Raw genomic sequence first — 13525 nt, forward strand, 5'->3', positions numbered from 1 at the left:
AGGACACGATACGTTTTAAACAAAACTACCTAGAAAGGTTCCTATAAAGGTCATGGGACGTTTTAAACAAAACTACCTATAAAAGGTCAGGATACGTCTTACACAAGACTGCTTGGAAAGGATAGGATACATCTTAAACAAGATTGCCTAGAAAGGTTAGGATAATTGTCTAGGACAAGACTACCTGGAGAGGTAAGAGATTCTTAGATTGCTTCTGGATTGTCTTTGAAGAAAGACTTGGAATGAGGTATTGGAATTGTATCTGTTAAGATTGAATCATTGATATGATCGTATTTGCACTTGTAATGTGATGATAACATCCTCTTGATTATGAAATGACCTGAAAAGGCAGCGTTAGTTTTATGCAATGTTATGGTGCATGTGTCATGTAATGAGATTCCCAAAATAAATGAGAATTATGCATGTATGCCTATCCCACACTGCGGGATGTAAATAGTACAAGCGTGGGAAGATTAATTATGCAACAATGCTCCTAGTGTGACTTCCCGAATATCAGAAGCTTTGAGGCATGCCCCTTTATCTGAAGGAGGGACCCTTAGAGAGAACTCGAGTTTCACCATGTCTTGCCTGATATGCATTGCCCCAGTGTTTGAATTCTTGAAAAAGAATGCCCCTAGTCAATAGGTTTCTTGATTGTAAGTATTGATTTGAATGTGAAGCAGATGCTTTTCAGAGTGAGTCATGCGTTTCGGTTGCGCCTGACGGACAGTGATTTGCTGAGTACTCAAGAATGAGATGATGTCTGCTATAAGATTACCTGAAGAGGTCCTTGGAAAGAATGGAAAATTGTCTTAAACAAGATTGTGCCTTAAACAAAGCTCAAAGGGATGTATTTGTGCAGTGGGTCAAAAATATTCCTATAGAGGATAAAGACCGTTTTATGGAATGTGGGGTTTTAAACAAAACTTAGGAAAAACATCTTGAAGAAGATCACCCTGGAAAGGATGGTGAACTGTCTTAGAGAAGACTCGGTACTTTAAACAAAGTTTGATAAGGTTTTTTGGAAGCGTAAGAGAAGTTTGAATATGTCTAAAAAAAGACTAACTGAAAAAGTTAAGAGATGTCTTACAGAAGACTACCTAGAAAGGGTTCGTAGAAAGGCAACTGTCTTAGAGAAGACTGTCTGAAAGGGTTTGAAAATAGAAATGACGAGAAGGCGGGTCTTTAAAAGACTGTTTGACAAAGGTTCCTAGAAAGGGTAAGGAGTGTTTGAATCATGTCTTAAAGAAGACTGCGTGGATAAAATGAGAAATATCCTATAAAGGTTCTTGGAAAGGATGTGAGAGTGGTATTGACACCATCTGATACTGAGTGACCTTTGCAACATGCCCCCAGATAATGGGCTTGCCCCATGGGCTATCCAGCATCTTTGAGAGATTCTATAGATCTTGATTAGATTGCCCCATGTAAATGGGATGATGACGAGTTATGCCATCCTAGTCATGCGTAAGAGATGTTTTTTTTTTGACAAGCCTTTAAAAGCTACTTCATCAGTCAGTAGGATTTTTAACCATTAGCCATGCCCCATGCAACTTCTCCCTGATGTTAACATTTAAATCTATATAGACAAGTGTACTTTATAATGAAATGAAAATGCATACGTCTGTCTTGAAAGTTTGAAAACATTTTTTGAGCAAAACAAAGTTGTTTTTTTTTGTAAGAAAGTGATATCAACTCAAGAGTTATAGTAGACCTTAAGGAGTCGGGATACCTTTGGTATCAGTGCGCTTTCGAACTAACCATGTTTCAGCTAGGACTTTTAAGGGTTGTAACGTGGCTTGGTTCACGGTTTTAAGAAACAAAAGATAGAGGCTCAAAGTTTATTTGTACCCATCCCAATCTTCGTGATGTTCTCCAGTCCTATGCTCAGTTAGCTATGCATTTAGTCTCCAAAAGAATTTGGGAATTGTGACATTGACATTTATGATGGTTCAAAAACCAAAGGTTTATCTGCAAAGGCAGTCATCCTCCCTTCTTGTAATATTTTCTTTTGTTGAAGGTGCATAGTGACCTCTTTTCGACTTTGTTATCCCTAACTTTTGCATGAACTGTTCGCTTTAAAACTACAGTCAGCGGGATGCCCCAATTTTGCCTAAGTCTCCTTAATAGGTTTTGACTTAGCAGGCTTTTGCATTGCTTTCTTTTTTTCTTTGCGGATATTGACTGCCAGGCTTAATCATGACGGAGAACCATCGGTGGTTATGTTCAAAGGAACAGTTTGGAATAATTAAGTTAACTGAGCAGCTACCCTACCCCAGGTTATGTATCAAGGGTTTTATTTTATACGAAGGAAAACTCCTACTTCTTTAGGCTCAAAGGGGTTGACGAGGGATTAACATCCTTATATCTCCATTATTTAGGAATCGAACAAATGCCTGTACATCGTCAACACGGTCTGTTCGAAAGCGTAGTGTGTGAAATTGTGGTATCGTTTTCGTCATTCTCCCTCAAAAGGTGTATGACTTTAATCGAGAGTTGAATATCACAAGGAAGAAAACCGAGTAAAAACACAGTTTTAAATATAGTGAGAACACTATGAATGAATCAAGACAAACGTAAGCAATGCATTAATGATTGTTGTAAAGTACACAGCATATGTCGTAAGACTAATGTTTAAACAAACGGAAGGAAATTGCAAATGAAAACAAAACTAATGATCTAAGAAATCCTTCTTCTAGCCACCTATGGCACTGGACTTGCAAGGATCTTCGAACTCAATGAGCCCTTCTTCAATCAAATCTTGGATCTTGTGCTTCAACGGCCCACAATCCTCTGTATCATGACCAGGACTATCTGAATGATAAGCGCACCTAGCATGATGCTTATACCCGGGAGCGGGGTTAGCTGGAGCTGAGTATGGAGGTAGCAGAGTTACCAAGTTCTGACTGAGCAGATGTTGCAGAGCTTGAGACAGCGGCATGTGCAATGGGGTGAATGATCGTTTTGGCTTGGACCTCCAGGGGCGCTGGCCACCCTGTTGTTTTTGCTGATCCTTCTGTTGTAGTGTTGGTGTCTGATTAACCAGGATCGCTCCAACAATGTTGGGTTCCTTTTTTCCGTCATATGACTTCTTTGTGTGATAGGAACCTGAAGGTGCCCCTTGTATCTTCCCATTTTTGATTCCATCTTCAATTCTCTCACCAATGACTACCAAGTCCGAGAACCCTGAAGATATGCTTCCGACCATCTTGTCGTAGTATGGTCCTTGCAAGGTGCTCATAAATATGTCCACCAGTTCTTTTTCCATCAGGGGAGGTTGGACTCGAGAAGCCATTTCCCCCCACCTTTGGGCATACTCCTTGAATGATTCATCCTTCTTATGTGACATGTTTTGTAATTGCATCCGATTGGGTGCCATGTCCAAGTTGTACTTGTATTGCTTCAAGAATGTGTTAGCTAGGTCATTCCAGCTTCTGATATAGGATTTTTCCAGTTGCATGTACCAGTCAATAGACGCTCCGCTTAAGCTTTCTTGAAAGAAATGTATCATTAGCTTTTGATCGTGGGCGTAGGCAGTCATTTTTCGCACGTACATGCGCAAGTGATTCCTCGGACATGTGAGTCCTTTGTATTTCTCGAAGTCGGGAATCTTGAATTTGCGAGGGATAGTCAAGTCTGAGACCAAGCTCATTTCGAAGGTATCCACGTCGAAGACATCGTATCCTTCTACCACTTTTAGTCTCTCTTTTAGCGCCTTGATTTGCTCACTGTCCTTGGAGTCTTCCCTAGAGTTAGGAATAGACTGCTGTGTTTGAGGTGCTTGGTCTGTATTGTCCACCTCTTGCACTCCGTACTGTAGATCCAGGTACTCTTCATCCCTATGGACATTGCTAGCAGGAATGCGAACTGTGCGGGTTGTCCCTTTCGTTTGTGGAGTGGGGACAAATCCTTCTTGGGAGGTCTCTCCTTTCTCTTGGAACTGGATAGCTCTCCTGCCAGATCGGGCCTGAGATTTGTCCTTAGCAGGGCCAAAGCCTGGAACAAATCCTAGCAGCGAGTTTTCGTCATTAGGGGTCTCATCCTGAACCAGGGTATCCCCAGACTGAACCTCTTTTGCTTTGTCTTGTTTGTCTAGGAGGGCCTTCATGAATTCTAGCATCTGAGCCATACCTCCTTTAACCTCTTCCACGCTAACCTTTAGTTGATCTACTTCCTCACGAAGGGCGGCTTGATTCTGTTCAAGTTGATCCATTGACTTCTTCTGCTGAAACCTTGTTTGATAATATGGGCGGGATGTTAGATTATCCTTCCCAATGGTTCCTTGCTCTGGATATGGAAGAGGAATCTTCTCTTAATGTCATGAAAATGATGTGTATGCCATGCATGATATGTATGATATCCTTTTTTTCTTTTTTTTTGAATTGAATATGATGTAAGAGTGTACATGATGTATGATGAATGAAAAAAGAAATAATAAAAATAATGATCAACACGATATATACATATAGCACAAATCACATAAGTTCATAGGTTTGACGTAGCGGCTCTTGGGAGCCAACCTTTTAATAGGGGGTGTTCTAGAAGGTCTCATGGGGTCGTTCGTAGCCTCCGAGACTTTTTGTCTCTTCGGATTTTGGAACAACTCATTTTATCCATGAGGTTCGAATTTTTGGGGTAGGTTCCCGGAGAGATCAGCTAAGTATCCAGTCCAGCCCTCCACAAAGTCAAGCTTCGTTTCGGACCTTTCCAAATACCTAACCCACTCCGAGTGGAGTTATCAGTGAGACTCGTAAGGCGATTCATGTCCCCTTTTGGTCTCAAAGTTAACCCCCATACTTAAGGTTTAACCGACATAAAAATAGAGCAAATATATAATAATAAAGGCAAATATTTTCAGGCAGATGAAAACATGAAACAAATAAACAAATAAATAATTTAATGTTCATTAAAAGAAAAACCTCCCCCCGAACCCTTAATGTGGCAATTTGCCAACCCTAAAGTGCGCCACAAACCCTAAACCACAAAACACAAACCACAAACCTAAACCCACTCAAGCCTTAGGAGCATAATAATTAACCTAATAGTGTTATCCCCAGCAGAGTCGCCAGCTGTAGCAACCTGCCTAAAATTTAAACTTAGAGAGTCGCCACCTATTCTGAAGGGCGAATAGGAAACCCTACGCAGTATAGAGATCAGGGTAAGATACTATATTCAGGTCGAGGGAAGGTGTTAGGCACCCTCAACCCTTTCCTATGGCTTTGAATCTAAGGTAAAGGTTTATAGCAAAATTACAGAGGTTAATAGCTAAGGAAATGAGAAGGGGGAAAATTGAGATTTTTGGGAAGGGGACTCGCCTTGTTGCCAAGTGCCTACGTATCTCCTTAGGGAGAATCAGAGTCAACGTAGTTCGGGGAAGGGTTGTACGCCATTAGAGTTAGAGTTTGAATGGTTTGAAGGCTTTTTGACTGGCCTGTCGTGGTTTGAATGAGGATAAAAATCCGTATTTGGAAATTGAAGCTTGAAAGGTGTCTGAAAAGTGTTTTGGAATTTGTTTGGGCGTACAACCCTGATTTGGCACTATTAACCGCAATGATCAATAGGTTTGATCACTATAGTTAAAAGATTAGGGGGTTTGCACCATTACCAATTCAAATCGATTGATTCGATTATCACTAATAATGAATTAATGTGTTTTATTATTTTTTATGAATTTTATTTTGTATTGTTACCCCTCATAATCGATTAATACGATTACAAATAATAACAAATTAAACTTAGAGCAAGGAAGGATTAATCATCACAATCAATAAGATAATTGCAACCATTTAATCGAATATAATTTAACTGCATTTTAATTAAATAAACATTTTAATTAAAATTATTGTTGACCATAGCGATTAATCGATTTAATCGGCACGAACAACAAATTGTATTTTTAATATAACTATTATATAATTATTTATTTTATAAAACAATAATTATTTAATAATTAATTTACTAAAAATATATTTTAATCAAAATAGATAAATAATTAAAACTATTTGAATTTATTAAAGTTATAATCCTGTGTGGTGATTATGAGGGTACATGGTATAAACCATCAGATTAGGGACGTTAGATTAGGCTGAGTGGAGACTGATGGCCAGATCTGAGAGGGTGTATGGTAGTCTATGCGCAGGCGCATGTACTGGATCAAGAAGTGATAATTTCCAGAAAAAATAATGAAGGAGGGGAGGCTCGAACCCATGACCTCCCACTCCCCATACGCGCTCGTTTACCACCCCAACCAAATGCCTCACTTGTCTAACCACGCGCTCGCTGTAATATAAAAAAACATGAAACAGATAAATGAAAACGCGCGCGAAAATTCAAAGCAACCAGTATGATGGTGCCACGCCATCATCTTCCCCAATTAACCTGCAATGTTCAGACAAAATAGCTACGAAATAGCTATGGTATTTTCGTAGCAAATTAAAACCTGCAAGAATAGCGAACACCACGCATCTGCATATAAATGAAGCGCGACCTGTCAATTCTTTTCGTCTCCCTCACGCGGACTCATCCCCACCCTTGGTTTGCCCTAATTTTAACTATATAAGAAATCCCCAATTTAAACCCTAGAGCTTGACTCGGCCTTCAATGGCCGATCACGCATACAAGCACAGAAACCCAATCAACATTCCAGAAATCACCACAACAAATAATCAAAGCAAATCACGCAATTAAATCATCATGGAGATGTTTGTATCATGCTAATCGATCCAAGTTTTAAAGTAACTTACCTTGACAAATAGGAGACAGTTCTGGAGGTGTTGAAGCAGAGAAGTGATCCAAACACGTTCCAAATCCCTTGTAGAAGCTTTTGAAACCCTTGATTCTTGTTGAAAGCTTCAAATTCTTCAAAACCGAATTGATGTTCTTGAAGCCTTTTTTGGTTCTTGCACTCTTGCCTCTGATCAGAATTCTCCCCCCCTTAATCCCTTGATCTCACTTCTCTACTTATAGGAGGACTAAATTAGGTCAAATACCCAACCCAAGACTCCTTGAATCCAATCTTACCAAACTTGAGAAAATTGATTTTGTTTTCAAATAGAAACTTTCTATTTTGGCCCTCTTTTGTGTTGATTTCTTTTCCATTTAATTGAGCACGAAAATACTTCATTATTTTGTCATAATTGTGATTGGAAATAATCAACATGAATCTTTTTACCATAATATATGATTTTTTTCAATTATATCTTTTTAAATCATTTTTTAAATAAAATAAAAATCAAATAAAAATCCCATAAAAGGTGAAATTCGTGGCACATGGTTTGGATAACTTATGGATCAAGTTTGAGTCATAAAATATAGGCCCACTTGCAAGAAATTCAAATTGGACCTCCTTTATTTCACATTTGGTCCTCCAAAATCACCCAATTTTGATCAAGCATATCTCATTCAATTTTTAAGCTATGAGGGATTTCTAAGACTTTTTGGAAACCTCAAAGTGTCCTCTACAAGCCACTTTGGAACATATTTTCCATTTGGAGCTTTTATCTTGATCATATCCTCTTTGACAAAAAACTGCTTTTGAAGGATGCCTGAAAATGACCTGTAATCTTTTGCACTGTATCTCCCAAATGACTCATTTCTAGCCCTGGCTTGTGAGAGACAAAGTTGTAGGGAATCCAATTTCCTTCAAAATAGGCTTTGAGTGGGGCATTTTTGATGTTCCATGTGAAAGTTATGCCCAGTCAAAGTTGGGTTGACTTTCTCCTAAGAAACCCTAATTTGAACCTTTTTGTATTTGTTCATCTCTGAGTCTCTATTAATGGAATCATGATCAATCTTTGATCAAATGATGGTTATGCACCTCTATGCTTGCTGTTTGACCAATGATCATAGATTTGAATCATGTTTTGATTGTAGTTGACCTTCAGGTTTGAATTAGTTGACTGTGGATCTTGGGATTGTTTGAGCAAGGCTTTGGAATTGAATCTTGAACTTTGAATTATTGTAAATGAAATATGGAAGGCAAATTTTGGGGTATGACACCATGGTCATTGGATTCACCATTTGAAAAATATAAGCTCAGACATTACAGGTCATTTTCAAAGTCAACAAAAAGTGGTTTTTTGTCAAAGGCCATAACATCAAGATAACTTCTCCAAATGTAAAAAAGTTTCCAAAGTAGCTTGTAGAGGACATCTTGAGGTTTCTAAAAAGTACAAGAACTCCTTCATATGATCAAAATTGAGGGATTTATGCCTTGTTGAAGTTGGCTATTTTTTGGGAAAATGCATGAAACCAACATTGATCAAAAATGTTTTTTTTCCAAAAGAGGCCAAGTTTTCATGATCCAAACATGATTCTAATGATGCTAAGGGCCTCCCACGACCAACCTAAGGCCCATAACATTTTTATTTCTTTTTTAGTTTAATTTTATTACATATAAAGTTAAATTAAAAAAAGAAATGGTGTAAGATAATGATACAATGCTTGGTTCTTAAGCAAAAGCCATCAAAATTGATTCAACTCTGCAGCATATAAGTACATGGCAGGCCTAGAGCAAGAGGGATGAAGAAATTCAAAGCCATGGCTAAAGAATTCAAAGGTTTTTAATATTAAAAAATCAAAAGTTCAAAAAGCAATCAATGCTTGATAGCTTAAGTTTGCAGCACTTCCATGGCCTATAAATGAAGTAGAATACTTCATCAACAACACACCCAAAGATCCATCCAAGGAATAGCTAAGAAACTCACAAAAATTCTCAAAAAAATCCCAAAACTTTGTAATTTTCGTTTTGTAGTTTCCAACCATTATCAATACAAACAAACACTTTCAATCATCTTCTGAAGTCATATAGAGTAAGAATGAACCCCTAATATGGTCCCATGAGGGTCATAACATGTGCATAGTGTTCTTCATATTCATACATAATCAATTTTCGTTTTCTTATATTTAATCAATCTCAATGTAATCTAATCATTCTAATGAGTTCATGAGGTCTTATAGGATAGGTCTAGGCTTTAACATGTTAGCTTCCACGTGAAAATTGCTCAATACCATTGATGAGTGTTCATGCATGTTCAAGCTTCAATATCTTCGAATCCATAGCTACAGCACTCAAATAGCAAAACTAACGTCATATTTGAACTCAGAGCATCCTAATTAGGGGATCTGGGTTGCTTTTGTTGTTTATGATCCTTGCTTTTGCAGGTTTTGAAGCTACAGGGAGATATGGCGTTTATCGTGAAAATAGTGAGGGTTTAAAACCGCCGCTATTTGCTTCAGAAAATTGAAGAAGAAGATGAATAGGAAAGGACCTGCGTGGCGTGCTCCTATTGGCCAGTTTGCGCGCCCTGGTAATTTTGAATTCCTTGGATCCAGCGTTCATTATCCCACGCTATTACCATACACCTCTTCAATCTCAGCCTTCCAATTTCATTTAATCCAAATCTAACGCCCTAGCATGCGCAACCACACCATAGTCCATCATAAATCACCAAACCAGATTATAAATATTATATTTTCTATTTTATTTAATATAACTTGCAAAATTAATTTAAAATAGTTTTAAAAATCAAAAAAATATAATAAAAATATTTTTAGGTTGATAAAATAATATGTTATTTTTGACACAAAAATATTTTATTTAATTAATTAGTATATATTTATATATTTGCTTTTTAATTATCTTAACCTATCAAAAAAATCAAAAAAAATATTTTCTTTTTATTTAAATTAAGTTTATATATTAGACTAATTTTGTACATATTTAGAATATTTTTCTCTTTAAGTTTAAATTATTTGTATAATTATTTGTATAATTATATGTTAATTAGCTTAATAAATTTCCAAAACAACTTCAAAAATCAAAAAAAAAAAAGTTTTGTTTTAAAATTAATTAATAAGCAATATGAGCATAATTTAGACTTAATTTTTAGGTTAAAATTTTTTTTTCTAATTCTTAGCTTTTTAATTAAATTAATTATGCATTAATTCTAATTAAAATCAACCATCCAAAAAAATCCAAAAATACTTCCCTTTATCTTATTGCAATTTAAATTCATAGATAAGTGTATAGGTTGTCAAAATCATGTAAATAGCGTAGTTTACATTTCCCGCACAATCGATGTAATAGCGTAGATTTATTTTCCGCATTTTACATTCCCGCACTTTAATTTCTGTACATATAAAACTGCGTGTATGACCAAGATGATAACTGAAGCGTTAGATCACTAAATTCAAAGACAAATATATATATGAAAATAAAACACGATCACACTTGCACCTCTTAGGGTAATCCCTCTGTTACTTTTTTTTTTCAAAATCAATTATACTATTTCAAATACAAAATCCAAACTTTTGTTTACATCCGGTCAAAGGAGAATTTTCTAAAAGAAATGGGAAAGGACCTTATAAATTTAGGGTAGATCTCCTAATTGCTTGCTCAAATCAAATCAAAACAACAAATGTTTCACATATTCATTGTTTTTCAAAATAAAACTTTCAAAAAAGACAATACTTGGTATATAACCAAACAAGGATCATTACGAAGTTAAATATATTTTTTAAAACATCTTTCGAAAGATAAAACACTTTGTATACATCCTCACAAGGATCATTACAAAGTTAATTTACAAAGGTATTTTAAAACCACATACAAGCATTTTAAAGCAAGACAAATGATTCAAACAAGTGAGCTAAGCAATTAAGAGCCCATGGATAACCATGGATACAAAGGGGTGCTAATACCTTCCCTTTGTATAACCTATCCCCGAACCCAAAATCTCTTAAAGGTCTTTTTCTGTTTCTTTTATAAACCATTCCTTAATTGGATAAAATAAAATTCGGTGGCGACTCTCTGATTTTCAAAACTCAAATATAAAAGAAGAGTCAGTTCGTATCTCACGAGAAAAAAACCGAGGACGACAATTTCACAGGAAGGGAGGAAAGTACTTCAGTTACAAGCTCATTGGGGAGGAACACCGATTGTGAAGTGTTGGACGAATGTTGTGAGTGAGATGGATGGATATTCATTTTCACAGCTTGCATAACGGCAGTTGGGGAATAAGATCCTCTCCTGCTTTGTGTGTCCTGCTATCTCTACAGTGCCTAGCTAATCCAACAGTTGGGGAAAAACAACAAATAATTGATTAAAAACTTTATTTAAGAAGAAAGAGAAAAAACCGTTGTGAATTTGAAATAGACAATTAAAAGGATAAAAGGGTAAAATGGCAGAAGAAAAAGTCGATCATCTTTTTTCAATTTTATTGGGATTACTTCGTGAAACCTTATAAGTTTTAATTATTCACAGGAACATATAAGATAGATTTCTCTTATTTTCTCTTGCATTGCACCATGACTTTTCTTGTTCTGAAAAAATTGATTTTCTATCTCAATTTTCATAGGATACTTCACCACCACTTCTTCACCGCCAATGTCTAATTCAAATCTATCTCAAACTTTGTCACCTGTAATATTTGATGAAACTGACGATAACATAATTTTTTACGAAGCTAGCTATATTGTTTACAGAGTGGAACGACATAACGACAGTGAAGAAGATGAGACAGGGGACATAGTATTTTGCTGGGAAATTCTGGAAAAAACAATCTTATATTTTGTTCGAGGTGATATGGTCAATGGTTTAATATGTGAATTATTGTAGATTTTAAAAATATTTGAATTCACCTAAACTCATTCATATTGTTGTTATATCTTATGAGAATAACCTTACTGCAAGTTTCTCAAATCAAAATATTCAAAAAAAAATAAAATGGTTGTTTGTGTATAATATTTTTTTTTGTTGATAAATGTATTTAATAATTGAATGAATTAAGATCAAGGATGTTTTGATTTCATGTCTTAATAAGGAAAGATTTCTCCATTTTCACAAATATCTTTTTCTCTCTCGTCTTAAATAATTGAGCTTTTTCATTTTTTTGTACAATGTATCAAACCAAAGAATTTGACTAAGGGGGTAAGATCAAATAAATGAATATGGTAATATTATTTAAATAAGTTTGACTACAAATTGAATTTGAACATAATAGGTTTAGGGTTTAGGGTTTAGGATATATGATGGATAATATGTGAGGATTGGTTGAATGAAATTATTGTTTGTTTGATTATGTGTAAAATTATTATGAGTTAAAAGGTAGTGCACTGACAGTGTAAAATAATTTTACACTGTCATCCAATAGGGAATCATGAATGTGCCATGTCATTAAAGTTTTTTTAAAATAAAAAAATGTTTTAATTGGATGCATGGTGGTGATTGGTTGACAGTGTAAAAATATTTTACACTGTCAGTGCATGACCCCTTTTCTCAATTATTATTGTATGTTTGGGTTTTTGAAATTGTTGTTGTCTGTGTTTTGATTTTTGTTATGTGTTGAATCGATGGATAATTGTTGTGAAAATAATTGCAAACTACCTGTCATGAATTATTGGAATTCGCAGAGTTGTTGTTGTGAATATTTAATGTTGGAACAAAATTAACTATAATTGTTACAGTTATATAATCAATTATTAGTTGTAGTTGAAATTGTGATTTGAGAAATAATTGGAATTCAAGTTAAGTTGGGGTTAAAAATTGTCTCTGTTAAATTCTGAGAGTATATGGAAATCGATGGAAAAATTACGGTGAACTCTGTGTTAAAATTGGAACTGAACAAAAATTGCTGTGGGAGAAATACTCTATGTTGAGGGGCGTGTTTGGCATGGCGAACGACACCCCTGCGAAGGAAATGTGCCAAGTTGCACGATATTGTGCCGAGGGGCACATAGAGTGCCGACTGGCACATGGTGTGCCGAGGGGCATGACTCTTTCATGTGGATATATATATATATATATATATATATATATATATATATATATATATATATATATATATATATATATGGGAACGACTCTAGTGAGAACACTTGGTTATTATGAGAAATGAGAACAATGAATCACGACCATTAAATTTTGATTTGTTGATTTTAATGAAATGAATTGGTTTCTCTTTCTATGTTGATTTAAAATAAATATTAAGGATCATAGAAAGAGAAACCAATCCAGCCCATTAAAATCAACAAATCAAAATTTAATGGTCGTGATTCATTGTTGTCATTTCTCATAATAACCAATTGTTCTTACTTGAGTCGTCCCCTATATATATATATATATATATATATATATATATATATATATATATATATATATATATATATATATATATATATATATATATATATATATATATATATATATTATATGCTTCATACATTACAATTATTTTATATATGTGTCGTTATTAGTAACATTGGTAAAAGGATGGTTATTAGTTATATTGTATGCTTCATCCATTCTCAATACTGTATTTAAATATATCTACATTTCATTAGAATAATAATGATAATCTATTATATTAATAATAATATTAATAATAATAATAATTTTTAATAATGATAATAATAGTTAGCATTTTAATAATATATTAATAATAATATATTAATTAGTAATTTTGGATTTAGTGATACATAGATATTTGAAATGATTAATCTAACAAAGTTAGTAAATATATATATC

This window comes from Vicia villosa, linkage group LG6, assembly GCF_029867415.1.
Source record: "Vicia villosa cultivar HV-30 ecotype Madison, WI linkage group LG6, Vvil1.0, whole genome shotgun sequence".
Lineage (NCBI taxonomy): Eukaryota > Viridiplantae > Streptophyta > Magnoliopsida > Fabales > Fabaceae > Vicia > Vicia villosa.